Source organism: Microtus oregoni, unplaced genomic scaffold (genome assembly GCF_018167655.1).
Source record: "Microtus oregoni isolate MIOR12 unplaced genomic scaffold, Mior012 000097F_ref0000449, whole genome shotgun sequence".
Classification (NCBI taxonomy): Eukaryota; Metazoa; Chordata; class Mammalia; order Rodentia; family Cricetidae; genus Microtus; species Microtus oregoni.
The window spans coordinates 2,227,161-2,253,449 of record NW_024544710.1 but is presented as its reverse complement, the minus strand read 5'-3'; the positions used below and the strand labels follow the sequence as shown (position 1 = coordinate 2,253,449).

The 26,289-nt window shown below is 40.7% G+C and overlaps 2 pseudogenes; both read left to right on the top strand.

Moving 5' to 3' along the window:
* Positions 1 to 1,246: 1,246 nt before the first annotated feature.
* On the top strand, positions 1,247 to 1,757 carry LOC121442908 (annotated as a pseudogene).
* An 11,822-nt stretch (positions 1,758 to 13,579) lies between these two features.
* Positions 13,580 to 14,942, top strand: LOC121442866 (annotated as a pseudogene).
* The last annotated feature ends 11,347 nt before the right edge of the window (positions 14,943 to 26,289 follow it).

Genomic DNA, 26,289 nt, shown 5'->3' with positions numbered 1-26,289 from the left:
GTTTGTAGATATATAATTTTATTTGCACAGGCTCATAGGACTCCACTCTTTGTATGTAGCTACAAGTGTACTGTGTGTACATGCATAATATTGTATATGAGTATAAGTGAATGGTTGTGTACATGTGGAGGCCAGAGGTTATATTTTGAGGCAAGATCTCTTAATAAACCTAGTGCTAGCCAATTCATCTAGTCGGCTTGTTCCTACTAGGACTCCAGGAGAGCTGCCACACTCACCCTGGCAATTATATGGGTGCTAGGGAATCCTAACTCAGCTCTCAAACTTGGGGCAGACTGAGCATTTTCCAACTCACAATGCTAATATATATAATATATATATATATATGTATCTTGTGTGTATTTATATTATATATATTTGCTTGTGTGTATTTTTATTATATATTTTTTGCTTGTGTGTATGTATTGCACTATGTGCATACATGTTGTCCATGGAGGCCAGAAAAGAGTATCTGGAAATAGAATATAGGTGTTTAAGAGCCAGCATACGAGCTGGGGACAAAACCCTGGACTTCTGCAAGAGTAGCGCGAGTAGTCTTAACCACAGAGCCATCTTTCCAACTTTGAACTTTTTTATTAATTTTATTGGCTCTTTGAGACAGTTTTTCTATATGCAGTCCTGGCTGTCCTGGAACTGATTTTGTAAACCAAGCTGGCCTCATACTTGGAGACCTACTTGCCTATGCATTCCAAGTGTTAGAATTAAAGATGAGTACCAGCACTACCTGACTTCTAGCTCTGAACTTTAATCTTAAATATGAACTCTCTCTCTCTCTCTCTCTCTCTCTCTCTCTCTCTCTCTCTCTGTGTGTGTGTGTGTGTGTGTGTGTGTGTGTGTGTGTGTGTGTGTGTTTGTGTGATGGGAATTCTGCTATCCAATTGAGAGTAGTATTTTGGCCCAAGAGGCAGGGTTTTCACTGGGGATGGATGTGACAGATGGAGAGGCAGTCTTTTTGAGTTGGTTTTTTCAAGTGAAGAGTGAGCAATGGCAAGTTTAAGTGGTGCCTTATGACTCAGTTCAGGTTCCCCCTTTGTTCTTTACTATTTATGTTTGAATTTTGTTTGATAATAAAAAGTAAAGAAATTATTTATCATCTGGCATTCAACATGAGGCAAGAAACTGTGACCCTGAGATTAAGAGTTTCATTCTCTACTGACTGAGCTAGCCAGGCTTTCAAAAATTACTGGGAGCTTTCTGATCCGCCATCTGTGGTGGCAGCGCCGCCAGGATGCAGATTTTCATGAAGACCCTTAGGGAGAAAACCATCACGCTCGAGGTTGAACCCTCGGACACTATAGAAAATGTCAAGGCCAAGATCCAGGATAAGGAAGGAATTCCTCCTGATCAGCAGAGGCTGATCTTCGCTGGCAAGCAGCTGGAAGATGGCCGTACTTTGTCTGACTACAACATCCAAAAGGAGTCCACCCTTCATTTGGTGTTGAGACTTCGTGGTGGTGCTAAGGAAAGGAAGAAGAAGTCTTACACCACCCCCAAGAAGAACAAGCATAAGAGGAAGAAGGTGAAGCAGCTGTACTGAAGTACTATAAGGTGGATGAAAATGACAAAATTAGCCATCTTCGTCGGGAGTGTCCTTCTGATGAATGTGGTGCTGGAGTTTTCATGGCCAGCCACTTCGACAGACATTATTGTGGCAAGTGCTGTCTGACTTACTGCTTCAACAAGCCGGAAGACAAGTAGTTGTGTATGAATAAATAAAAAGACAGGAATTGAAAAAAAAATTACTGGGAGACATTAACTGGATACAGCCCACAATTGGTTTAACAACTCAAGAACTAAGTAATTTATTTCAAACCTTACAAGGTGACAATGACTTAAATAGCCCAAGAAAAGTACAAGCTGAAGCTAAAAGTGAATTGGCCCTGGTAGAGAAAAAAAAATCGCAGGATGCACATTGGATCACTTGGATCCAGAGCTTGATTGTATCATAGTTCTTCTACCTTCTACCCATTCTCCTACTAGAATTCTTATGCAGAGAGAAGATAATACTCTGAAATAGATATTTTTAAATCTTATTTATTTCTTAAATATACAGTGTTCTGACTCCATGTCAGAAGAGGACACTAGATCTCATTATAGATGGTTGTGAGCCACCATGTGGTTGCTGGGAATTGAACTCAGGACCTCTGGAAGAGCACCCAGTGCTCTTAACTTCTGAGCCATCTCTCCAGACCTGCAATGGAAATTTTTGCCACACAAACAAAGTAAAAAAAAATCTATGTAGAAAATGTTTCTGAATTGAGTCTAAAGGGGAAATTGAAACTTCACCAATTAACAGGAATGGAGCCAACAGGAAGTGTAGTATCTTTTACTTATGCTGAAATTTCCTCTTTATGGACTAAAAATAAACATTGACAAAGAGCTTGCAAAAAATTTTGGGCAATATTAATGACCAAGTGTCCCAAAAGCAAGAGTCTTCAGTTTATAAAAAGAATCAATCGAGTCCTTTCTCACACTGTATGGGGAACACCAATAGCTGGAGCCCCTACATTCTATACTGCTCCAAATAAATCTGGAAAGGCAGGATATACATCAGGAAATTTAAGTAAAGTGACTCAAAGCCCTTATGATTCTGTTCAAAAGTCAGAATTATATGCATTTTCATGATATTATTAGATTTTTCAGAAACTCTTAATACAGTTACTGACTACCAATATGCAGAAAGAATTGTTTTACACATTGAAACACTGATGATTCGGCATTAACTTTGTTATTTATACAACTACAGGAAATCACCAGGAATAAGAATCATCCCGTATACATAACACACATCGAATCCCATATAGGTCGACCAAGCCCTCTAGCACAAGGTGATGATGAAATTGATCAGATATTAGTAGTAAATGTGCTGGAAACCTCAAAATTGCATAAGAAATATCACGTGAATAGCAAGGGTTTGAAAAATGAATTTTCTATCACTTGGCAACAAACAAAGGAAATTATAAGGAAATGTACTACTTGGTTCTTTGTATAACCAAACTCCACTATCTGCAGGGATTAACCCAAAGGAAACTCAAAGAAATAAAATTTGGAAAATGAATGTGTTTTATTTTTCAGAGTTTGAAAATTTTAAATGCATACACTGTAGCATAGATACATATTCAGGATTTCAATGGACAGCTGCCTTGGGCTCTGAAAAGGCTAAATCTGTAATTACACATATCTTAGAAGGTATGGCCATCATGGGAATACATGTACAAATTAATACTGACAATGCTCCAGCATCTGTCTCTAGTAAAATGAAACAGTTTTGGCACATTACAACATAAAACATATTACAGGTATGCCACACAATCCTTCAGGACAAGCAGTTATAGAAAGATCTAATGGCACTTTATTTTGTTTTTTGGTTTTTTTTTGGTTTTTCGAGTCAGGGTTTCTCTGTGGTTTTGGAGCCTGTCCTGGAAATGCTTAAGGGCTGGAGAGATGGCTCAGTAGTTAAGAGCATTGCCTGCTCTTCCAAAGGTCCTGAGTTCAATTCCCAGCAACCACATGGTAGCTCACAACCATCTGTAATGAGGTCTGGTGCCCTCTTCTGGCCTGCAGACATACACACAGACAGAATATTGTATGCATAATAAATAAATAAATACTTTTAAAAAAGAAATGCTTAATAAACAAAAAGGGGTGATAATTACCATGAGAGACAGATTATACAATGCTTTATTGACTTTAAATTTTTTAAATGCTAATGAAGAAGAAGCAACAGCTGCAGAAAGAGATTGAATAATAGAAAAAATACACTGAGAAACCGCCACACTGCTTTCCAAAGTGGTTGCACAAGTTTGCACTCCCACCAGCAATGGATGAGTGTACCCCTTTCTCCACAACCTCTCCAGCAAAGGCTATCATTGGTGTTTTTTATTTTAGCCATTCTGACAGGTGTAAGGTGGTATCTTAAAGTTGTCTTGATTTGCATTTCCCTGATCGCTAAGGAAGTTGAGCATGACCTTAAGTGTCTTTTGGCCATTTGAACTTCTTCTGTTGAGAATTCTCTGTTCAGCTCAGTGCCCCATTTTATAATTGGGTTGATTAGCCTTTTACGGTCTAGTTTCTTGAGTTCTTTATATGTTTTGGAGCTCAGACCTTTGTCAGTTGCGGGGTTGGTGAAGATCTTCTCCCAGTCAGTGGGTTGCCTTTTTGTCTTAGTGACAGTGTCCTTTGCTTTACAGAAGCTTCTCAGTCTCAGGAGGTCCCATTTATTCAATGAGGCCCTTAATGTTTGTGCTGCTGGGGTTATACGTAGGAAGTGGTCTCCTGTGCCCATGTGTTGTAGAGTACTTCCCACTTTCTCTTCTATCAGGTTCAGTGTGTTCGGACTGATATCGAGGTCTTTAATCCATTTGGACTTGAGTTTTGTGCATGGTGATAGATATGGATCTATTTTCATTCTTCTACAGATTGGCATCCAGTTTTGCCAGCACAATTTGTTGAAGATGCTCTCTTTTTGGGGGAGAGGGAGGGAAATGGGAGGCGGTGGCGGGGAGGAGGCTGAAATCTTTAATAAATAAATAAATAAAAAGAAATAAAAAGAAAAAATACACTGAACTAAATCAGCCAGTATACCTTAGAGATATGTTGACCTCAGATAGAAACCAGGATATGTGTTATGTTGGGGAAAAAGCTTGCTTTTGTTTTCAGAAAAGAAGAAAAACTATAGATACTACCAAAATTAATAAATATTCAATTCAAACAGGAGAGACCTCTTGACATGGAGAGGTGATAGTTCATCAACCATTGTGGTAATTCAACCTAAAGAAAAAGAAAACTCATCAAATTAGTGTCAGGGCAGGGTTTTGAATTTTTCTTTCCAGGAAAATAAAAACACCCACCTGAGGAATCTAAAGACCTTTGGACAAATGAAACAAAAAAATAGAAGGAAGAACCATCTGAAAAAAATTACCAAGAGAAGGAGTAACCTGACCTAATGGTATAAAATACTTCCAAAATTTGGGTCTGGAGAGATGGCTCAGTGGTTAAGAGCATTGCCTGCTCTTCCAAAGGTCCTGAGTTCAATTCCCAGCAACCACATGGTGGCTCACAACCATCTGTAAAGAGGTCTGGCGCCCTCTTCTGGCCTTCAGGCATACAGACAGAATATTGTATACATAATAAATAAATAAGTAAATAAATAAATGTTAAAAAAAAGAAAAAAAATACTTCCAAAATTTCATAAACCTTTCAAAATTGTTTTGGGGCAATACTTGATAATACAGCTTTACTGTGTTTGGGTTAAACCATTCCTTCTTAATTAGAAAAAAGGGGGAAATGTTACAGGAATTTTGTCACTGGTCTGCTAAGCAATTGAGAGGAGCATTTTGGTCCAAGAGGCAGGGTTTTCATTAACATGAACATTTCATGAACATGACCAAGGAGGAGGCCATCTTTTTGAGCAAGGAGTGAGCGATGGTGGGTATAATTGGTGACTTGTGACTTGGTTCAGGTTCCCCATTTGTTCTTTAATATTTATGCATGAATTTCGTTTGATAATTGACAGTAAAGAAATCATTTACCATCTCTTGCTCCTTCTCCTCCCCTCCTCTCCCTGTCATTCTTTCCCCTACCCTCCCCCTATCTCTCTTTCTCTAAGGTTTCACTTTATAGTTCAGGCTTGCCTTGAACTCAAAATAATTCTGCTTAAAACACCCAAGTGCTGATATTACAGGTATACACAACCACTCCCAACTCCAAGTTTTTATGTACATACTACAACTCCACAATCCTTATGAAGTAAAGGAAAGGAAATGGTGGAAGTGTAGCTATGATTAAAATAGTAGTCTATGAGCCCAAAGCAGTGACTGAGTTTGACAATGAACCATAATTTGCATCTTTTCACATGACTACTTCTCTATCAGGAATTTCCTTTCCCAATTTATCTGCCTGACATTTAGTAAAGACATCATATATTTGGCAAAGCATTCCCCACCTTTCCCTATTTCTCCATTCTTTGCATTTCTCCAATCACACAGTAGCCTCACTTACCATGCTAATACTTCATCCATAGTCAAAGTTAGCTACTTTATTCCTGTTACTTTTGTTTGTTTGTTTGTTTGTTTTTTGAAGTAGGCTTTCTCTGTAGCTTTGGAACCTGTCCTGGAACTAGCTCTTGTAGACCAGGTTGGTCTCGAACTCACAGAGATCCGCCTGCCTCTGCCTCCCGAGTGCTGGAATTAAAGGCTTGCGCCACCACCGCCCGGCTATTCCTGTTACTTTCACAGCATCTTAAACCCCTCTATTACAGTCATTCTGGCATTAATTACAAATATTTGTCTTTGTAATTTATTACAAACAATTGTATTTCTCATTGGACCTGTGACTTCTTGAAAGCATGGTTTATGTGTCTTTCTTATCTCTAGAGTCTAATAGAGATGTTAAAATGCAGTCAATAAATATGTGGCAAATGAATAGCAAAATGGAGCTTCTAATCTGAGCATTAGTTTTTAAAAAGATACTAATTGCAATGATGGAAATAGCTATGTACAGGGCACGGTTTCTTTGGCACAATGTAAATAGAATTCTATTGTGAGACATTTTGTTTCATTTCTTAATCAGTTAATTATTCCATAAAAGTTCTTTATTTTCCTTTTAAACAATAGATGAACAAAGTCTCCAAGGAGCAGATGAGTCTATTTGCTAAGGATGTGAAAGTATAATATCCTAGCTTGAAGGGAAATATGACTCATAAAAGAAAAGGGAACACAACAATAGTTGAAATAGAGTGAGTCACCCACAGAATTGCAAGGAAATAAATGTGTTACATTCAATAAGCAAGGGAAATCAAGGATGTTCTTTATGCTAAAATGTAACATACTTTAGTACCAAAGTACAAAAACAATACTTCTTTTGGTTTAAAGTGACTCAATCTATGCCAGTAGGTATGTTTGAATATCTCCTTGCTTATATAATACACCATTGTAGAATACTTTCAGATCTCCTCATTGTTTACCAAATATGTATTAGAACGTGATCCCTCTCTCCCCAACCTACACATCATATTCAACCTCTCTGTGCACCAAGACCCTGTGCGTTTTGTGCCAAAGTATATCCAGGTGTGTCTTCCTTGTCCTTCCTCCCATTCACACAACCTCCTCAAATCCCTAGATCTATCCCAGGGGCCACATCAGTGCCCTCACCTAATCTGATCGCCCCTGCTTATGTTGTTCCCCACCTACAGGTCCCTCATGTGCCACACTCACTCTCTCTGCCTAGTCAGGTCCTGCACATCTTGTATCAGGGTCAGGCCTGGTGACTCCAACAGATTCTCCCCTCCATAAACTGTCCTCAACTCCCAGATCCACTCCAAAACTCCAGGCTAGGATCACAATGCCTAGCCTACATGCCAATCCAGTTTCCTGTGTCCACCCGAATTTCTTCCACTTAAACTATATTCAACCCTTAGGCCCAACCGAGCCCACACACTCTGTGCTCCTTCCCAAACTGCTGTGTCCATTTCAGACACAGAACTAACCGGAAATGTCCATGTGACCAGATTGCATTACAAAAATGCAATCAACATGAAAGATCAAGGCAGTACTTTAAACTTCATCATAAAACTGAGAATTTAAAGAAGATACAAGGAAACAGCTAAAGAAAATAATAAAAGAAAAGAAAGCATGAACATAAGGCTAAAGGAAACGACAAAAGCAATCCAGGATCTGAAGACAAAATTCAATAAAAAGATAGAAACATTGAAAAGAACTCAATCTGAAATGAATACATAATTGAAAAACCCAATAGTCCAAGTAGAAAACTCAAGGGAAAGTCTTTCTTTTTTCTTTTTGGTTTTTTGAGACAGGGTTTCACTGTAGTTTTAGAGCCTGTCCTGGAACTAGCTCTTGTAGACCAGGCTGGTCTCGAACTCACAGAGATCCGCCTGCCTCTGCCTCCCAAGTGCTGGGATAAAAGGTGTGCGCCACCACTGCCTGGCAAGGGAAAGTCTTACAAGTTGAATGAAAGAAGCAGAAAATAGAGATCAGGACTTGAAAATAAAGCTGAGAATCTAAACCAAATAAGCAAGGAATATGAAAAAAAAAACTTCTAAAAACACAGGAAACAAATATTCATGAAATGTAGGGCACCAACAAAAGATCAAACCTTCAAATTATAAGTATCAATGAGGGAGAAGAACCCCAGGTCAAGGGCATAGACATGATCTTCAACAAGATTATGGAAGAAAACTTCTCCAAACTTAGAAAAGGCACACTCTTACAAATACAATAAACACACCTAACACCAAATGGACAAGACCAGAAAAGAAAATTTCTACAACATATCACAGTTAAATCCTCAAGTATACAAAACAGAGAAAGGATATTGAAAGCTTCAGAGATAATACACAAGTCACACAATCAAGAAAAGCTTATAGAATAACAACTGACTTCTCAATGGAACCTTTGAAACCCAAAAAAAGCCTGGAACGAATCATCCCAAATTCTAAAAGACCACAACTGTCAATCTATACTACTATACCAAGCAAAACTATCTGCTATAGTTGAAGAAGAAAGGAGAACTTTTCGTGATATAAAAACAACCTTTAAAAAAAATCATATCCAGCAGACCAAAACTAAAGAAAATACAGAAACCAATACTTCTGGATGAAGAGAGGAGTAAATACAATTAAAAGATTGTAGAAAGAAAACAGATGAAGCCATAATTAAACACAAAGTACCCTGAGAACATAATACCAAAAAACAACACAATGACTACAACCAACATAGAAGTTCTAGAAATATGTTTAAATAATAATGGCCTCAATTCTCCAATCAAAAGACATAGACTGAATGAATGAATCAAGAAACAATTTCTCCTTGTTCTTTAAATTAAACAAACTTTAGCTTTAGAGATAAGCACCGCTATAGAGTGAAAGAATGGACAAAAGTACAGCAATCAAATGGGACCAGGAGACCAAGAAGACACTTCTAATTAATACCTGACCAAACAGATTTCTTTTTTATTTTATTTTTTTAAAGAAAACAAATATCTTTTTACATTTTACATTCCAATCCCAGGTCCCTCTCTCTCCCAACCCCACCCCCCCCCATCCACTCCTCAGAAAGGGTAAGACATGTTGCTTTGGAGAAGGTCCAAGGCCCTCCCTACTATATCTAGTCTGAGCAAGGTATACATCCAAAGAGAATAGGTTCCCAAAAAGCCAGTACAGGCAGTATAGATAAGTCCTGGTGCCACTGCCAGTGGTTCCACAGTCTGCCCCAGCCATAACTGTCACCAACATTCAGAGGGACTAGTTGGACCTATGCTGGTTCCTTCCTTGTCCGGTGGGAGTTGGTGAGCTCCCATTATTAGCTCATCTAAACTGTTTTAGTGGGTGTCCCATCATGGTCTTGACCGCTTTGCTCATATCCTGACTACTGCCATTCTTCAACTGGACTTTGGGAGCTCAGTCCAGTGCTCTGATGCAGGTCTCAGCTTCTGTTTCCATCAGTTGCTGGATGAAGCTTCTATGGTGACATTTAAGATATTCATCAATCTCACTACGCAGCAAGGCCAGTTCGGCCACACTCTCCTTTATTGCTTAGGTTCTTAGGTGGGGTCATCCTTGTGAATTCCTGGGAATTTCTCTAGTGCCAGGTTTCTCGCTGGTCCCATAATGACTACCTAAATCAAAATATCGTTCCTTGTTCTCATCTCTGTCCTCCCTCCATCTTCACTATCCCATTCTCTTAAGTTCTCCTTCCCCCTCCCCTTCTCCCCTCCTGAGATTGCAGGGAGAGGGTATTAGGAGGGTTTAGTGATAGAATGAGACTTGTAGCATAAAGGGTCCAAAGGATGGGATGGAGGTATCGGAGCAGCCTACCTGCTGGAAACTCCCCTGCTAACTTGAGAAACCTAAGTTGGTGGGAGAGGGGCGCAGGGTTATTCCCGGGTTTGAGGGAATACAGAGTGTGGTGTTCTGCCTGGCGTGTACTCATTGGCCTCTTCGTCCTCTCTGTGGAGTTATGGGCTTTGTTTCAGAGTTCCACTGATATTACTGGGGGGGGGTATTAGGAGGGTTTGGGGGCAGAGTGGGAGGGTCCAAAGAATGGGACGTGGTACTGAAGCAGCCTACCCGCCGGAAACTCCCCTAATGGCCAGCTAGAGAAACCTAGGTTGGTGGGAGTGGGGTCTGGGGTTTTGCTCAGGTGTGGTGACCTAGAGAGTGGGTTTCCCTCCAGGTGGGTGCTCATTCGATTCTTGGTCATGTCTTTGTAGTAGCAGGCTGTGTTTCAGAGTTCCACTGAGACTGCGCAGGGGTATTAGGATAGTTTGGGGCCAGAGCTGAACTTATATCTTGCAGGGTCCAAAGAATGGGGTGGGGGGTATTGGAGTAGCCTGCCTGTTGGAAACTTGCCTGCTGTCTCTCTAGAGAAACCGAGGTTGGTGGGGAGAAGCCTGGGAATTTTCCCAGGATTGAGGACCTAAAGAGTGGGGTGTCCCAACATGTGGGTGGTTACTCAGCTCTTGGTCCATTCTGTGTAAGAGCCAACTGTGTTTCAGAGTTCCACTACGGTTGCAGAGAGGGGGCAGTGGAGAGGTTTGGATACAGAGTGGGAATGTAGCATTCATTGTCCAATGGATGGATGGGGTCGATGTTTTGGAGCAGCCTAAATGCAGGAACATACCCTGCTTGCTATCTAGAGAAGGCCAGTCAGGTGGGGGAGGGGCCCGGGTTTTGCCCCAGTGTGGGGGGCCTAAGTAGGGTGTCCTACTGGGTGGGTGTTCATTTGCCTCTTGCTCCACTCTGTAGAGTAGCAGGCTGTGTTTGAGAGTTCCACTGATATTGCGGGGCAGATAAGTGTATTAGGAAGGTTTGTGGGAAGAGTAGGACTTGTATCTTGCAGGGTCCAAAGCCTGGCCTGGGGTATTGGTGCAACCTTCCTGTTGGAAATTTGCCTGTTGACTGGCTAGAGAAACTGAAGTTGGTGGGAGAGGGGCCCTGGGGTTTTGCCCCCGTATGGGGGCCTAGTGAGTTGGGTACCCCGCCCCGTGGGTGATCAATTGTCTCTTGGTCTTCTCTGTGTAGTAGCAGGCTGTGTTTCAGAGATCCACTGCAATTGCGAGTGGGGGGCAGGGTATTAGGATGGTTTGGGGGCAGAGTGGGACTTGTATCTTGCATGTTCCGAAGAATGGGATGGGAGTACTGGAGCAGCCCATCTGCTGGAAATTCATTTGCTGGTGGCTAGAGAAACCAATGTTGGTGGGATAGGGACCTGGGATTTTGACAGGGAGGATGTGGGCCTATAGAGTAGGGTGTCCCGCTGGGTGAGTAGTCATTTGTCCCTCGGTCCTCTTTTTGTAGTAGGAGGCTATTTCATAGTTCCACTGAGATTGTGAGGGTGGGCATTAGGACAGTTTGGGGACAGAGTTGGACTTGTAGCTTGCAAGGTCCAAAGGATGTGATGGGGGTATTGGAGCAGCCCACGTGCTGGAAACTTGCCTGTTGACTTGCTAGAGAAACCAAGGTTGGTGGGAGTGGGGCCCGGGGCTCTGCCCCGGTTTGGTGGGCCTAGAGAGTGGGGTATCCTGCCGGGTGGGTCCTCCCAGTAGTGTAGCAGGCTCCGTTTCAGAGTTCCACTTTAGTTAGGAGGGGTGGGGGGTAGGTGAGATTGGGGGCATGTGGGGTGGGGATAGCCCAAACAGATTCTAACCAAAACTAATCAGAAGAGATAAGGAAGGACTGTTCTTTAACTTTCTGGCTACAAATATTCAGATGAAAGTATACAAACTGGAGTAACTACAAAAAACAGAAAAGTAAAAAGGGATCTTATCAGGTAAGCAATAGAAATGAAAGGAGCAGTGTACAAGTTATTTGAATGGGAGAAATCAGGGGAATTTAATTAGGGCCAGGAAGGGTGACATATAAAGAAAAGGAGGGAGGATGGCGAAATAACTGTAAGGATTCTTAAAAAGCCATAAAATATCAGTATCTATTTATCTAAAATTACATATAGATCTTGTTTATTCATTTTCCCATTCATGCTAACAATGAATGGTCCAACCAAGAGTCAATTCACAAAAAACACCAGGCGTGAGAAGCTTCCTTGGGTTGTAGATGAGAGCTGTTCAAGATACTCCCAAACATTATAGGCTATTGTTGCCCTTGATTGCCTCCCGGTGATTGAAGGTGAATCCACATTACTAAAACTGCCACGTACTTCAGACACAGGAAGTGGAAGGTCAGAGCTGAATATGGCATGAAAGCCTCCTCCCTGCGTACTAGTTTTTATGCTACCAGTAGGTACCATGCAAAGTTCGAAGAAAGGTAAGCGAACAGTAGTCCTACCTAGCAATGATGTCTATAAACTACAATAAGTGGCATAGCATGATAACCCTAGAGGCTGTAATAGTGACACACATACATTTGTGGTAACCAATTGCTCTCTAATTGGACTTAAGACTTTCTTAACAAGATGGAAATCATACCTGGTACTGGAAATCTAACCCTTTACCCAGGGGTAGTGAAGTCATAGATCTTGGAGGAGAATCTACAACCACCATGTTATTAAACCAGCCTAATCTTTAACTACATCATAAGTATTTGTTCTTGTACTGACAGATAAATATAAATCATACCTCTCACCAAGGAACCATCTCTTTGCAACAGGAGACCACTACAAAAAAAATAATAACCAGTCAAAATTCAAAGAACAATTGATTGTGTGATGGCCAGGCCCAACTGATCTATCTACAACACAACTCCTATGCCTAACACTTAGTGAACACAGCAAAAAGGGAATGGGCAGAAAAATTGTAAGAATCACAGGATTGCTGTGAGATTGTGTTTTCTATAAATGCCAGAGAAACTACACCCATGAAGTCTCATTAATATGACTGCTTAAATAAGACCTGAACAAGAATGACAAAGAACTATAGGCAACTAAGAAATTCTGAGAGCGACGGGCGCACGCCTTTAATCTCAGCAGAGGCAGGCAGATCTTTGTGAGTTCGAGGCCAGCCTGGCCTACAAGAACTAGTTCCAGGACAGGCTCCAAAGCAACACAGAGAAACCCTGTCTTGAAAAACCAAAAAAAAAAAAAAAAAAAAAACAGAAGAAGAAGAAATGCTGAGAGCAAGAGAAATTGTCTTTTCCCAGGAAGAGACCCACAATTGGTTATCTGATACCAATGGTTAGTTCTGAAATCATATACATACAAGAAACATGATATAGACTGAGAAGGCCAAGTGTATATATTTGTGTTATGTTATAAAACACAATTAATAAAAAGAGGCCATGAATTTAAGAGAGATCAACGGGGTTACATTGGAAAAGTTGGAGGTAAGAAAGGAAAGGAGAAAACGATGTCATTATACTTCAATTTCAAAAAACAAATTTTTTCTAAAAAAATATAAAGATATAATTTCATAAAATAAAACCATGCATATAAAGAATCATAACGATTTGGGTTTATGTGAAATACAGTGGCCAGCTGGGACAGTAGCACAAGGACCTATATGATGGCAAGAACTGACTCCTATAGACTGTTGTCTAACCTCTAAATGTGTGTCATGGTAAGTGTGTGCCCTGCCCCGAACAAATCATGACTATATGAAGGAAGAGGGAGGTTTCCCTGAAGATGGTGTGACTGAGTTGGGGCGGGGGGATTTAAGTTAGGTGTAAGAGTTGAATGCTGTTGCCACGGTTTCTGACAGTTATGTAGAAATGTCAGTCAGTTGGGTGACAAATTCTCTAATAGCATTTACCACTGTGGCGTTATTAACAATAATGGAATTCCCAGTGTATAAACATACATGACTGAAGTATGAATATGAAGTAGACAAGGACTTTTTTAGCAAGTGGAGAATCAGCATAGTTATAGCCGTTACCATGAAGTGTCAGTATGTTGGACCACATGTACTCGATTTAGCAGAGAAAATGGTTGCATCCACAGATGGCCTAGTTTATGGACCAGCAGCATTTGGCCTATCATCACCGCAGAAGTGTGTTACAGCTGACTCAGAGTAGGCTGCCGAAGAGCACTCCTTTCAATATGTGATATTCAAAAGTGCTCTTTTTTTAAAAAAAAATATTTTTATTTATTATGTATACAATATTCTTTCTGTGTGTATGCCTGCAGGCCAGAAGAGGGCACCAGACCTCATTACAGATGGTTGTGAGCCACCATGTGGTTGCCAGGAATTGAACTCAGGGCCTTTGCAAGAGCAGGCAATGCTCTTACCCTCTGAGCCATCTCTCCAGCCCCCTCAAAAGTGCTCTTAAAAGTACATCAACAGGGCTGGAGAGATGGCTCAGTCGTTAAGAGCATTGCCTGCTCTTTCAAAGATCCTGAGTTCAATTCCTGGCCACCACATGGTGGCTCACAACCATCTGTAATGAGATCTGGTGCCCTCTTCTGGCCTGCAGGCATATATTGTATACACAACAAACAAACAAATAAACAAACAAACAAACAAATAAATAAACAAATATAAAAAAAGTACATCAACAGCACTCCCACCAAGGAAAGATGATCCAGTACTCTCTTCAGGTGCATGCAGAATCCATGGTATACCGATAATGAAGCAGAGAATTTTCACGTAAGTGTGGACAAGGCACTCCTACTTCTCCTAGGACATGCACACTCTCCTAGAAGCTTTTGCCAGTCATGATTCTTACAATATTTCTCACAGAGTAGAACATTTTTATTTTGGAGAACTTGTTCCAAGAATTATCAAACTTTTGGATGAGTCTTTAAAAGAGTGGCTATAGGTCACAACCAGATGTTGAAATATTCCATTGTAGTTCTGCCAACAAAACCTAAAATCATACAAGATTTCAGCAGACATCCATTAATTCTCTGTGACAGAAAGGGAGCAAGCATGCTCCAGGAAACCATGGAGTCTCTGGAATATATATGAAATATCTCAGTTTTCTCATGGTGAAAGTCACTGAGGATAGCATGCCTATTTGACAGCTTTTGACAGGCTTTCTGGGTTCTTTTCAACACTAAGCATGTTACATGGAACTGAAAAATTTTTTATTATTTATTTATTATGTATACAATATTCTGTCTGTGTGTATGCCTGCAGGCCAGAAGAGGGCACCAGACCCCATTACAGATGGTTATGAGCCATCATGTGTTCGCAGGGAATTGAACTCAGGACCTTTGGAAGAGCAGGCAATGCTCTTAACCTCTGAGCCATCTCTCCAGCCCCGGGAACTGGAAAATTATAGTAGAAATAATTTGTTGTCATTTCAGACTTGAATCCAACAAGCTAATCTGTTCTGTCCTCTTTGATGATGGTCACACAGACAACCACTTACCTTTCTAAAAGAAAAGGTTACACATTAGCACCTCCTGAGTGGAGAAAAAAAAACCTTTGCCTGAGACATAATATCTTCTAAATAATAAAATGTTGTACAATATATTCAAAGAAAATATGAGAATCTGGAAAATGTTTATTTTATTTATTTTTTATGTATTTATTTATGTATTATGTATACAATGTTCTGCCTGCAAGTTTGTCTGCAGACCCAAAGAGGGCACCAGATCCCACTATAAACGGTTGTGAGCCACCATTGGGTTGCTAGGAGCCCAACATGCTTATTTTAGGAAGAAACAAGAAGGAGAAAAACAAACAGACTGAGGTCCTGTATATACTGTCTGTGTTACAAAAGACCTCGAAGAAAGTATGCAGCAAATGGTGAGTCAGCCAAAGTGTCTGGTGGACACTCACACTCGCAGGGCAAATGAACAGTGTGGAAAGCACAGCCTGGAGGACAAAAGGGAAACCATATGTAAAGAAAAGGACATTGCTAAATGTATGCATATATTTTTAAAAATGATGTCAGAATAAAATGTGTAAAATGTTAAAAAAAATCACAATGACTACATGGGTTGTGCTCAGAAATAACCAGGGCAGGTATTTTGATCCTTGGGACCTTATAAGAACATTAGTAGCCCGGGCGGTGGTGGCGCACGCCTTTAATCCCAGCACTCGGGAGGCAGAGGCAGGTGGATCTCTGTGAGTTCGAGACCAGCTTGGTCTACAAGAGCTAGTTCCAGGACAGGCTCCAAAACCACAGAGAAACCCTGCCTCAAAAAACAAAAAAAAAAAGAACATTAGCAATCAATTAGTAATCAATTAATAGGTAACTTTTATATGGTAGGTGTATTTATTTATTTATTTATTTATTTATTTATTATGTATACAATATTCTGTCTGTGTGTATGCTCGAAGGCCAGAAGAGGGCACCAGACCCCATTACAGATGGTTGTGGGCCACCATGTGGTTGCCGGGAATTGAACTCAGGACCTTTGGAAGAGCAGGCAATGCTCTTAACCTTTGAGCCATCTCTCCAGCCCTGGTAGGTGTTTTTAATAGTAATAAACACATGGGCTTTCAGTAACTGAAGGCGGAAATGACGTCCCAAACAGAAAAATAGTAATGTGTAAATAATAGGAATTACATTGAGTCAGTTTCACGGAATGGCATAGAAGATGCATGTGGCAGATAAGCTTAAAAATATAGCAAAGCAATTTAGCCAGGCGTGATGGCTCACACCTTTAATCCCACAAATTAGGACTCAGAGGCAGGTGGATCTCTGTGAATCTGAGGCCAGCCTGATCTACAAAGCGAGTGCCAGGACAGCCAGAAACCTGTCCTGAAAAACTAATTAAAAAACCAAACCCAGCAATTTGGTACCATTTCAAAACTAATCATGCGCCTTTCTACGATACCAGAGAGTCACAAAATCAAAGGAAAGGTCTCACTTGAAGACCTATTATTAATCCATTATAGCCTACTAAGAATTGTACATACACTCCAGATTGTTTGCCTCTCTGATCAATAAAAAATAAACATCTAGCCAGTTGACGTTAGAGAAGATATAGCTAAATATTGAGACATATTTGTCCTACCTTAAAATAAAACCCTCTTCACTAACCTAAATAAATCCCCAAGAAGACAACAATTATTCTTCAAAAAATGTATATACTTCTCCTGAATAAGCATAGACATCTCTGGGTAATAGTCACAACCCAAAGTTCAGCTGCCAATAGAAACCCAGCTTGTTCCTTTCAAAAACATGCATATGGGCTGATGACATGATTCAAGCAGTAAAGGTGACTGCCACCAAGCCTAATGACCAGTTTTATCCTTAGAACCCACATGGTAGGAGAGAACTGATTGATTGATTGATTGATTGATTGATTGATTGGATTAAATGCAATAAAAGTCAAAACATGCATACTTGCTAGTCAATACAGCTACACTCTGAAGAAAAGAGGCGAGTTAAGAGGATAATTTAATTTCTACTAAGTGGGCTACACTCAATCCACTCATGCAGAGAACAGTACTTAAGAAAGTAGATTCCATAGGTGATTTGTGACAACATGGAGGCTTTTCCCGCTCATCAAAAGTCCCATTAGAGGACAAGCAGGTAAAACTGTAACACAGCCCTTCTGTAGCTTCACACGTGTTTCTTTTATCGTTTGTTTGATTGTTTTTCGAGACAAAGTTTCCCTATGTAGCCCTGGTTGTCCTGGAACTCTGTAGACCACACTAAACCTGGAATTCACAGAGATCCACCCGCCTCTGCCTCTTGAGTGCTGGTATGGAAGGCCTGTGCCACCATGCTGGGCTGTTACCCATTTTCTTAAAGACTGCCATTGTGATTACAATTCGTTGCAATCTCAAGAGAGTTTTAATTTGCATTTCCTGAATGACCAGTATGTGTTAATTACTTTTCTTGTTGCTCTGACAAAATATCTGGAAAAAAACAACACAATTTAAGGGAGGACAGATTTATTGCAACCCACAAATTGGAGATCTAGACTGAGGAAATCATGGCAGCAGGAGTGTGATGCACTAGTCACACTGAATAGTCAGGAAACAGAGACAATGCTCACGCTCGTCCATCTTTCTCCTTCTTATGCAACCAGCCCCTTAACACCACCATCACCTGCAAATGATGCCTCCCAGGGGTTAGAGTGGGTCGTTTGGGCTCAATTAACCTAATCCTTCACAGATGTGCCCAAGGGCTGTTTCCATGGTGATTTTAGATCCTCCCAAACTGACAATATTAATCATCTGAGGTTGAACATTTTTTTCAATATTTACTGACTCTTGGTATTCTATGCTTTGAGAACTATGTGTTTATTTCATTGGTTAAGTTGTTTGATTTAGGTAGGGTTTTTTCCGTTCTTTGTATTAAGCCTCTGCCAGATGTACAGTTGGCAAAGAATTTCTTGCATTTTTTTTTGTTTTGTTTTTCGAGACAGGGTTTCTCCGTAGCTTTTGGTTCCTGTCCTGGAGCTAGCTCTTGTAGACCAGGCTGGCCTCGAACTCACAGAGATCCAGAGTGCTGGGATTAAAGGCGTGCGCCACCACCGCCTGGCTGAGTTTCTTGCACTCTTCAGGCTGCCTTTCCATTCAATTGTTTCCTCTACAGCATGAAACTTTCTTACTTTCATGAATCCCATTTGTCAATTGTTAAGCTTATTTCCTGAGCAAATAGAGTCCTATTCAGGAAAGAGAATCCTTGCTTGTGCTTACATCTTGAACTGTTTTCTCTACCTTTTCTTGTCAAGAGTTTTATGGTTTAAAGTATTGTATTATTGACTCTGATCCACTTGTAGTTGATTTTTATATAGGCTAAGATAAAGGGATCTAGCTTCATTCTTCTTTATATGGATATCCAGATCTCCTAGTACCATTTGATGAAGAAACTAGTGTATTATTTTTACATCCTTATACTCAGTTGACTGCATTTGGATGGTTCTCTATTCTATTCCATTTATCTACATGTCTCCTTTGTGCCATTAGCATGCTACTTTGTTCCCATAGCTGTATAGTATAACTTGAAATTAGTTCTAGTGATATCTATAGCATTATTTTTTATGTTCAAAATGCTTTGAATCTAGAATCTTTTGTGCTTCCATCACTGTGCACCCATTCCTTTGAGACAGAGTCTCAAATTGAGCCTGCAAGTAGGCTGGTAACCAGCAAGCCCTAGTGATCCTCCTGTTTCAGTCTCTAACAATGCTAAGGCTATAGGCACATGCAGTGCCATGCCTGTTTTTTTTGTTTTGTTTTTGTATAGGTTCTGAGGATTCAGGGTTAGGTTCTTTTTTATTCATCAAGTGCTCCTACTCATGGGGCCATTTGTTTAGTCACTAAGATTTGTTTTATTTATTTATTATGTATACAATATTTTGTCTGCATGTATGCCTGAAGGCCAGAAGAGGGCACTAGAGACCCTTACAGATAGTTGTGAGCCATCATATGGCCACTGGGAATTGATCTCAGGACCTTTGAAGAGCAGGAAATGCTCTTAACCTCTGAGCCATCTCTCCAGCCACTAAGATATTTTTAAGACAATTGCAAATGGGGTTGTTTTATTGATTTAATTCTCAACATGTATGTTATTTGTATATCTTGTGTGTTAATTTTGTATCCTGCCACTTTGCTGAAAGTATGTGTCATATCTAACAGTTTTATGATATAATCTATTATATATAGAATTGTATCATTGCACGTCTTGAATTCTTTCTTCCCTATCTGTACCCCCTCTTATTTCCTTATTGCTTTAACTAAGACTTCAGATACTATCTATATTGAATAAGTTTTATTCAAGATATAGCTTGAAGAAAATGTTCGGGTACAGGATTTACCCCCAGCCCCTAGGATCCATATATCCAAAGAGTCTGGAATGTTCAGGTGGAGGCAAGGCCCCCTTCCCTGGCAGTTGCCTCAGCCCAGACTCAGCCCCCAAGAAAGTCTGCCAAATGACCACCCCACCCTAGAGATGCTCACGATCACTCCTACAGGGTATTTAAACTGCCCCCAGACAACAAACACGTGGTCTTCCTTCCTGTCTCCCTTCTAGGGAACTGAAAAGCCATCTGGGAACATTTGTATCTATTAATATACACATTAGAGTACTACTCAGCGGTAAAAAAACAATGACTTCTCTAATTTTGCATGCAAATGGATGGAAATAGAAAATACTATCCTGAGTGAGGTAACTCAGACCCAAAAAGATGAACATGGGATGTACTCACTCATAATTGGTTTCTAGCCATAAATAAAGGTCAGTGAGTCTGTAATTTGATATCCTAAAGAAGCTAAATAAGAAGGTGAACCCAAAGAAAAACATATAGCTATCCTCCTGGGTAGGGGAAGTAGACAAGATTGCCAGGCAAAAAAATCGGGATCTTAAGGGTGGGGTGGGAGGGGGTAAGGGGAGATGGGGAGAGAAAAGTGAGAAGGGTAGGATGGGGAGAGCTTGGGGCAATGGGATGATTGGGATAAAGGAAGGTTGGATAGGGGAGCAGGGAAGCACATATCTTAATTAAGGGAGCCATCTTAGGGTTGGGAAGAGACTTGGACCTAGAGGGGCTTCCAGGTGCCCAAGGCGAGGTCCCCAGTTAGTTCCTGGGACAGCTGAAGATAGGGAACCTGAAATAATCCTATCCTATAGCCATACTGATGAATATTTTGCATATCACCATAGAACCTTCATCTGGCGATGGATGGAGATAGAGACAGAGACCCACACTGGAGCACTGGACTGAACTCCCAAAGTCCCAATGAGGAACAGAAGGAGGGAGAAGATGAGCAAGGAAGTCAAGACCAAGAGGGGTGCACCCACCCACGGAGACAGTGGGGCTGATCTATTGGGAGCTCACCAAGGCCAGCTGGACTGTGACTGAAAAAGCAGGGGATAAAACCGGACTCTCTGAATATGGCGAACAATGAGGGCTGCTGAGAAGCCAAGGACAATGGCACTGGGTTTTGATCCTACTTCATGTTCTGGCTTTGTGGGAGCCTAGCCAGTTTGGATGTTCACCTTCCTAGACCAGGATGGAAGGGGGAGGACTTTGGACTTTCCACAGGGCAGGGAACCCTGACTGCTCTTCAGACTTGAGAGGGAGGGGGAGAGGAGTGTGGGGACGGGGAGAGGAGTGGGGGGAGGGGGGAGGAGTGGGAGGCCGGGAGGAGGCGGAAATTTTTTTTTCTCAATAAAAAAAAACCTGGGCTTTTTATTTCTTTTTTTATATTTATTTATTATTATGTATACAATATTCTGTCTGTGTGCATGTCTGCAGGCCAGAAGAGGGCATCAGACGTCATTACAGATGGTTGTGAGCCACCATGTGGTTGCCGGGAATTGAACTCAGGACCTTTGGAAAAGCAGGCAATGCTCTTAACCACTGAGCCATCTCTCCAGCCCTGGGCTTTTTCTTTTTAAAAAATATTTATTTATTTATTATGTATACAATATTCTGTCTGCGTGTATGTCTGCAGGCCAGAAGAGGGCATCAGACCTCATTTACAGATGTTTGTGAGCCACCATGTGGTTGCTGGGAATTGAACTCAGGACCTTTGGAAGAGCAGGCAATGCTCTTAACCACTGAGCCATCTCTCCAGCCCCCTGGGCTTTTTCTAATTCAGTTTGATTTGGTCTGATTCAAATTATTGCATCAGCAGAGAAGATTATTGGGGTACAGAAACTTCAGAAGTGGACGCACCCACCTTCTTCCTGATTTTAACGAAAACGCTTTTAGTTTTTCCCATTGATATAATGCTGATGATAGGTTTGCTGATCTAGCCTTTACTATGCTGAGATATGTTCCTTTATTCCTGGTTTCCATGGGACTGTTATCATGAAAGGATATTGGATTTTGTCAAAGAACTTCTCTGCATCAATTGAGATGATCATGTGATTTCTGTCCTTGATTAAAATGAGGAACTGAGTATGTAGTTCACTGGTAGAGTGTATGTATTGTGCCAGGTCCTAGGTTTAACCTCTAGTACATTAAGACAAACTAACAAATATAAACCAGGAGTTGTGGTTGTAGCTCATTTGGTACTGTGTTTGCTTAACATTCATGAAGCCCATGGTTCAATATCCAGCACCACATAAAATTAGGCATTTTGATACCAGTACTTTGGACACAGGAGGATCAAAAGTTCAAGGTCATCTTCAACTACATAGTGAATTCAAGATCAGCTTTAACTATGTAAGATATTTTGAATGAGAAATGCTCTCTATCATCTAGGGCATTTAAATACTTGTTTTATGAAGCTCATATTACTCTGATTCCAAAACCAGATAAAGATTTGGCCAAAAGAAAAAGAAAAAAAGGAAAATTGCTGATGACCAGCCAGTCTCTCTGATAAACACAGATGCAAAATGAAAACTGAATGTAGCATCACAAAAAAAAAAAAGAACATCGATGGCAACCAAGCTGTATTCATTACAAAGATATAGAGGTGGTTCGATATATTTTAGTAAAATCAATAAATGTTATTCAGCACATAAGCTAAAAGACAAAAATCACATGATCATCTAAGTAGATGCAGAAAAGGCATTTGACAAAATTCAACATCTATCATAAAAAATATTTTTATGTGAGACAATATTTACAGAACAAGGTAAAATTCAGCATCAAATATATCATGTTTTGTTGATACTCAAGGGAGATCTGCCTTTTCCTAAACAGAAACAGAGGAGGAGTGGATTGGGTATAGAAACAAAGATGGATGGGCAGAGGAACTAGGAAGAGAGGAGGGAGAGAAAACTGTGGCTGGGATGTATAATTCTTTTTAAAAACTGAGAAAAATCAAGATCAAAGATTCAGTGTCAGAAGTGCTCTGCTTTCTCGGGGCTGAAGTTTCTTCAGTAGAAAGTTGCCCAAACAGGTTCAATGAAATACCCATGAAAATCCCAGCAAAATTCTTCATAGACATCGAAAGAACAATACTCAATTTCATATAGAAAAGCAAAAATACCAGGATAGCCAAAACAATCCTGTACAATAAAAGAACTTCTGGAGGCATCACAATCCCTGACTTCAAACTCTACTACAAAGCTATAGTACTGAAAACAGCCTGGTATTGGCATAAGAACAGACAGGAGGACCAATGGAACCAAAACGAAAACCCAGATATCAATCCACACACCTTCGAACACCTGATTTTTGACAAAGAAGCACAAAATATCAAATGGAAAAAAGAAAGCATAAGCCGGGCGGTGGCGGCGCACACCTTTAATCCCAGCACTCGGGAGGCAGAGGCAGGCAGATCTCTGTGAGTTCGAGGCCAGCCTAGTCTACAAGAGCTAGTTCCAGGACAGGAACCAAAAAGCTACGGAGAAACCCTGTCTCGAAAAATCCAAAAAAAAAAAAAAGAAAGAAAAAAAAAGAAAGCATATTTAACAAGTGGTGCTGGCATCACTGGATTTCAACATGTAGAAGAATGAAAATAGACCCATATCTATCACCATGCACAAAACTCAAGTTCAATGGATCAAAGACCTCAACATAAAGGTAGCCACACTGAACCTTATAAAAGAGAAAGTGGGAAGTACACTCGAACGCATTGGCACAGGGAACCACTTCCTAAATATAATCCCAGAAGCACAGACACTAAGAGAAACAATCAATAAATGGGACCTCCTGAAACTGAAAAGCTCTGTACAGCAAAGGATATGGTCAACAAGACAAAACAACAGCCTACAGAATGGGAAAAGATCTTCACTAACCCCACATCAGACAGAGGTCTCATCTAAAAAATATACAAAACTCAAGAAATCAGTCATCAAAAGAACACATAATCCAATAAAAAAAATGGAGAATAGATCTGAACAGAGAACTCCCAACAGAAGAATCTGAAATGGCTGAAAGACACTTAAGGAAATGTTCAGCATCCTTAGTCATCAGAGAAATACAAACCAAAATAACTATGAGATTCCATCTTACACCTGTAAGAATGGTCAAGATCAAAAACACTGATGACAACTTATGCTGGAGAGGTTGTGGGGAAAAGGGAACACTCCTGCATTGCTGGTGGGAATGCAAGCTGGTACAACCCCTTTGGATGTCAGTGTGGTGATTCCTCAGAAAATTAGGAAACAACCTTCCTCAAGACTCAGTAATACCACTTTTGGGTATATATCCAAAGGATGTTCAATCGTGCCACAAGGACATGTGCTCAACTATATTCATAGCAGCTTTGTTTGTCATAGCCAGAACCTGGAAACAACCTAAGTGCCCCTCAACCGAAGAATGGATAAGTAAAATGTGGTACATTTACACAATGGAGTACTACACAGCAGAAAAAAATAACGACAGTTTGAATTTTGTAGGCAAATGGATGGAGCTAGAAAGCATTATTTTGAGTGAGATAACCCAGACCCAGAAAGACTATTATCACATGTACTCACTCATAGGTGGTTTTTAAACATAAAGCAAAGAAAGCCAGCCTACAAACCACAATCCCAGAGAACCTAGACAACAATGAGGACCCTAAGAGAGACTTACATAGATCTAATCTATATGAATAGTAGAAAGTAAAAAAAGACAAGATCTCCTGAGTAAATTGGGAGCATGGGGATCTTGGGGGAGGGTTGAAGAGGAAAGAAGAGGAAGTGAGGGGAGCAGAGAAAAATGTAGAGCCCAGTGGAATTTCTTAACTTCCAACCATTATCACCTGCCAGTGTAGGACTCATTCATCAACAAATTTAACTGAGGCCTGAGTCTCAGTAGTTTACCCTGAAGGAGAGAGGCAGGGAGGAGAACAGAGAAAAATGTAAAGCTCAATAAAAATTAATTTTAAAAAAGAAAAAAAAAGAAAGAAAGTCGACCAAGCCTTGTCAAGGAATCAAGCTAGCTGCACAATCCCTCAGTCTTCAAAGATTCCTCTTCCTCCAGCTCTGACCAAAGAGGGTGAGAGCCAGATGGGCCTGGAGCAGTGGGACAGACACTACCACAAGTCACCAAGTGGGAAGTGGCTCATCCTAGGAACAAATACCCAGATCCTTTAGAGCAGCCAAATCAGGAACAGGGAACCCATCAAAAACTATCTCCCAGAAACACAAATTAAAATGACTCTGAGATTCCATCTTACACCCGTCAGAATGGCTAAGATCAAAAACACTGATGAAACCTTATTCTGAAGATGAAGTGGAGTAAGAGGAACACTCCTCCATGGCTGATGAGAGTGCAAACCTGTACAGCCCCTTTGGAAATGAGTATGGTGGTTTCTCAGAAAACTGGGAATCAATCTACCTCAAGACCCAACAATATCACTGATGTGGAATGTCCTTTTGTATATGTGTTGCTTTTATTGGTTAGTGAATAAAGCTGCTTTGACCTATGTCAGGGCAGAATATAGCCAGGCTGGAAGGGATATAGAGAGAGAGTAGGCGGAGTCAGGGAGATGTCATGTAGCTGGTGAAGGAGACAGGTGCTGGAACCCTTACCAGTAGGCCACAGACTCGTGGTGATACACAGATTAATAAAAATGGGTTAGTTTAAGATATAAGAGATAGCTAGTAGTACACCTAAGCTATTAACCAAGCAGTGTTGTAATTAATATAGTTTCTGTGTGATTATTCAGGACTATATACCGAAAAGATGCACAATCATACCACAAAGACATTTGCTCAACTGTGTTCATACCAACATTATTCATAATCGCCAGAAACTGGAAACAATCTAGATGTCTCTTAACCAAAGAATGGATAAGAAAATGTGGTACATTTACGCAATGAAGTACTCAGTGGTTAAGAAACAAAACAAAACAAAAAAGCAATGACATCTTGAAATTTGCAGACAAATGGATAGAACTAGAAAAAAAATCATCCTGCGTGAGGTAACCCAGACCCAGAAAGACAAACACCATATGTACTCACTCATAAATGGGTATTAGATGTAAAGCAAAAAATAACCAGGCTATAATCCACAATGGCAGAGAAGCTAGTTAAAAAGGAGGCCCCTAAGAGGGCCCCAGGAAAGGGAAATAGTTTAGATATCCTTGGTAAACTGGGAAGGGGAGTTGAAGAGAGGGGATGAGGGATGGGAACATGAGGGCTCCAGATGGCTGAGTTGGGGGAGAGACAGAGCGGGGGGGGGGCAATGAAAGAGATATCTTGATGGAAGGAGTCATTGTGTGGCTAGGGAGAAACCAGGTGCTAGGGAAATTCCCAGGAATACACAAGGATGACCCCAGCTAAAATTCCTAGCAATAGTGGAGAGGGTGTCTGAACTGATCTTCCACTCTAATCTAATCTGATTGGTAAATACCATAATTGTCCTTATAGAACCTACATTCCGTAACTGACAGAAGTAGGTGCAGTGACCCACAGCCAAGCACTGGGCTGAGCTCCTTCAGCTTAATTGAAGAGAGGAAGGAGGGATCATATGAGCAAGGGGGATCAAGACTGTGATTGGGAAAACCACAGAGACAGCTGACCCAAGCTAGTGGGAGCTCAGGGATCATGGACTGACAGCTGGGCATCCTACCCCCTGA